This window comes from Triticum aestivum, chromosome 1B, assembly GCF_018294505.1.
Source record: "Triticum aestivum cultivar Chinese Spring chromosome 1B, IWGSC CS RefSeq v2.1, whole genome shotgun sequence".
In the NCBI taxonomy this organism is placed as follows: Eukaryota; Viridiplantae; Streptophyta; class Magnoliopsida; order Poales; family Poaceae; genus Triticum; species Triticum aestivum.
The window spans coordinates 254132958-254137691 of record NC_057795.1 but is presented as its reverse complement, the minus strand read 5'-3'; positions in this window follow the sequence as shown (position 1 = coordinate 254137691).

Here is a 4734-nt window from a genome sequence, read left to right as displayed (position 1 = left end):
AACCGATGCTTCCAAGGACTACTTGGATAGTTGTGCTGGTTGTGTTTTCAGGGAGAGAACAGTCGACGAAGCTGAAATACTATTGAATAATATGTTTACTAATGAAAATAATTGGACTCTTCCTGAGCCAATTCCTGAAGTGATTCCTGAACCAATTGAGCCAACTTCTGAGCCTATTCCTAAACCCACTCCGAGGAAGAGAGGTGTTTTATTTCTCAGTCCTGAAGATATGCAAGAGGCAAAGAAATCAATGAAAGAAAAAGGTATTAAAGCTGAAGATGTTAAGAATTTACCTCCTATTGAAGAAATACATGGTCTTAATATACCGCCTGTTGAAGAAACACATTGTCTTGATAACCCGACACAGGTAGTAAAGGTAAATTCTCTCTATAGATATGATAAAGTTGAGATTCCCTCTACTAAATTCCATAGCCCATGCTTAGATGAATTTGATGACTTTATGGCTAGACAAGAAAGTTTTAATGCTTATGTTGGTAGAGAGTTAAAGAATAATGCTTTCGAGATAGGACATGTGGGCCATAATATAGCTAGAGTTAAATATGAATTCAAACTCGTTAGCAAATATGCTTCTATGGTTGCTACTCAAGCTGAGCCAGTACTTAAATCTCAGAATGATTTGCTTGATGAATTAAAAAATAAAAATGACTTTGCTGCTAGAGTGGCTACTAGAACTGGTAGAATGACTCAGGAACCTTTGTATCCTGAAGGCCACCCTAAGAGAATCAAGCAAGATTCTCAGAGAAATAATTTAGAGGCACCTAGTTCTTCTAAAAAGAAGAAAAAGAAAAACGATAGAACTTTGCATGCTTCTAGTGAACCTACTGTAGACACACCTGATAATCCCAATGATATTTCTATTTCTGATGCTGAAACACAATCAGGTGATGAACATGAACCTAGTGATAATGTTAATGATAATGTTCATGTTGATGTTCCACCTAGCAAAAACAACGAAGTAGAGATTGAACCTGCTGTTGATCTTGATAAACCACAATCAAAGAATCAACGTTATGATAAGAGAGATTTTGTTGCTAGGAAGCACGGTAAAGAAAGAGAACCATGGGTTTAGAAACCCATGCCCTTTCCTCCTAAACCATCCAAGTCAAAGGATGATGAGGATTTTGAGCGCTTTGCTGAAATGATTAGACCTATCTTCTTACATATGTGCTTAAATGATATGCTGAAAGTAAATCCTTATGCTAAGTATATGAAGGATATCATCACAAATAAAAGAAAGATACCGGAAGCTGAAATTTCCACCATGCTTGCTAATTACACTTTTAAGGGTGGAATACTAAGAAACTTGGAGATCCGGGTGTACCAACTATACCATGCTCTATTAAAACAAACTATGTTAGAACTACTTTATGTGATCTTGGAGCCAGTGTTAGTGTTATGCCTCTCTCTTTATATCGTGGACTTGAATTGAATAAGTTGACACCTACTGAAATATCTTTGCTAATGGCTGATAAATCAACTACTATACCTGTCGGTATTTGTGAGGATGTGCCTGTTGTGGTTGCAAATGTCACTATCTTAACAGACTTTGTTATTCTTGATATTCCCAAGACGATAGTATGTCTATTATCCTTGGTAGACCTTTTCTTAATACTGCAGGGGCTGTTATTGATTGCAACAAAGGCAATGTCACTTTTCATGTTAATGGTAATGAGCATACGGTACACTTTCTGAGGAAACAATCTCAAGTTCATAGCATCAATTCTATTGAAAAAGCTCCAAGTATTATAATTGGAGGTTTTGAATTTCCTCTCCCTACCGTCAAGAAAAGTATGATATTCTTATTGTTGGGGATTTTCATATCCCCTTCGAGGTAACTTAGTGTTATTCGAAATTTCTCCGGTTCCGTGTTATTCGGAATGAGTTTGTTAGCAAGACTTGATCAACCTTGTTAGTGAATTCATTTTGATGATCACGAGATGGATGAAACTAGAAGGCACAACCTTCTGTACCCTCTTTTTACTTTATGTTATTTGGAATAAATAAAGCAAAAATAGTATTATCTGTCTGTTTTCTGAATTATCCGTGCATTAAAAAATAGTCCGAAAATAAAAGTGCTCAAATGCCCTGCAAATTTAGTATGATTATTTCTGGAATATTTGAGGATTTTAGGCACTGAAATCACTGCAGGAAGGGCAAGCACCAGGCCACGAGAGTGGAGGGCGCTCCCCCCCTATAAGGCGCGCCCCCCTGTCTCGTGGGCCCCTGGTGGCCCCCCTCCACTTATGCCAGCACCCACACACTTCATCTTCTACCCAAAAAAATCCCCATCCAGCTCAAGCACGAGTTCTAGCTCCTTTTGCTGCGATTTTCGATCTCTTAGCTCAAAGCTCCATTCACAAAACTACTTTGGGAGATTGTTGCTTGGTATGTGAATCCTCCATTTGTCCAATTAGTTTTTTTAAAGTGCTTTATTCATTGCAAATTTTTGCTTCATAGGTAACCATGTTCTTGAGCTTGCATGTTAAATTTTTGAGGTCCCAAGCAATTCCAATGCATGATATAGGCTCTAGGCACTTGTAGGAGTAGTTGCTATCAATCTTGTTTAGTTTTATTCACTTTTATTTTGAAGTTACTAAAATTTCAGAAATTTTCAGAAAAAGAATTATGCTTAGAAGAATGTACCAAGGTGGTTCCTCGGCAAAGAAAGGGCCAAGGTTTGCTATACGTGAGCAAGATGTTGAGTTGCCGAGGGACGCAAATACGGGCTTGTGAGTGGCCATCCGATGATTTTATGGTTGAAGCAGGCTTCAAGAAGGAATTTGACGCGTATGTGCATAATGCCGAGCTGGAGGATTTCTTACAAGATAAGTGTCCTCAATACTATCAATTGGCTGATTCCTTTGTGCGGAGGTTCCAATATATCTGTGCGCGTAATTCTCCTAGTGTCATGTTTGATATTTATGATACATCTTATACCATGGATTTAGAGGATTTCCCAACTGCTTGCAAACTCCAGCAGTGGGGTAATATTAATGATCCTCGCAAATATTAATTTAGAGATTTTCTTGCTAGTATTACTGTGGGAGACTCTAGGGACATAGCACAAGCTACCATAGGGAGCATTCATTTTCCTGATATACATTATTTTGCTCTCTTTATTGGTAGATGCATTAACGGTAAGGATGAAGCATGTCACATGTGTGTCCCTGATCTTTGTGTCCTCAAGAGTGCTGTGTTAGGTTATAAAGGTTATAACTTGGGGGCAAGAGTTGCACGTAGGTTGCAAAATAATAGTAGAAAGGGAGATTTATTTGGAGGAATTTATGCAACCCGTGTGGCTAATTTTCTTAATATAGCCCGACGAGAGGGGGATATGATTTTACCTCCTGTTTATTTGGATAAAGAAGCTATGTTCAATCATCATTTTCTTGCGAGGAATGAACAATTCCTCCATTATCGACTAATCTATGACAGACGCAACGTCGTCCATGTTACTCTTCCTGCTCCCTACCTTTTTGATTATCAGGCAAAAGGAAGATATGTTGTCACCAGGGAGGAAGCAGCTGAACACGAGAGGGGAGCGGAGACAGCTCGCCAACACGTTGCAGCTCAGGAGGTGGTTGCCGCTGCATCTCAATACGACCCCAGTTTCACTTATGGATATCAGCCAGGCGGTCCTTGGTATTAAACCAACTTAGGCCAAAAGCCTAAGCTTGGGGGAGTACGTATTTCTCACCGACTTTACATTCATGTTCACACACTAGTTGTCGGTGCTCATACTCTTTCATTGTATTATCCATGCTAGTTTAAATTTCTTTTTCTAGTTTTCTTCTTGTGTGTTCGATAAACTTTAAGAAAAACCAAAAAAATAGTTAGTTCAATTTCCTTGCTTGTAGTAGAATTAACATGAAAACCCAAAAAGATTTCTCGTTCTTCTTTTACTTGTTGGGAGCTTTCCCGTGTAAATAGTTTTATTTTCTTTTCTTTCTTTTGGGGGTCAAGAAGACTATATTGAAAATGCTCAGTGGATCTTATATGCATGATTGTTTATTTAACTTAGAGCCCATATTACCCTGTCTTCTCTCTTGAGTTGAATGCTTGCAGATTCCAGCTTAGTCCAATGCACGTGCACTCTTATTATTATACACATCGTTCGGTCGTGCAAGTGAAAGGCAATAATGACGATATATGATGGACTTATTGGGATGAGAAAAGCTGGTATGAACTCGACCTCTCTTGTTTTTGTAAATATGATGATTCATCGTTCCTGAGTCAGCTTATTATGAAGTAAACATATTTGCAATGACATCTAGAGATTATAGTTTCTTGTGACATGCTTGATTAGCTATGAGTTATAATGGTTTACCTTGTGTGCCAACATGCTATTAGAATGATTATGATGTGATATGATTGTAACGCCCGGGTGGTTATGCTACAGTAATCGTCCCGGTTCGGTTAAATAACCTCTCGTTAATTCGGACCCGTCCTAAAACAAAATTTAAAACTAAAACAGATGATAACGAGTTCCGAAAATAAGTTCTAAAATGTTCTGGGGTTTTCTAAAATAACTAACCTAATATTGGTGGGGTGCAATAATTTTTACAAAATGCCAGAGCATTTTAAATAAACCAATAACAGAAAAGGAAAATAATAAATGAAAAGCAAAATAAAAGAGAGGGGGATAACCCCCCCCTGGCCCAGCCAGCCGGCCCCCTCCCCACTCCCCCTTTTGGCCCATTCCCCTCCCCCCCC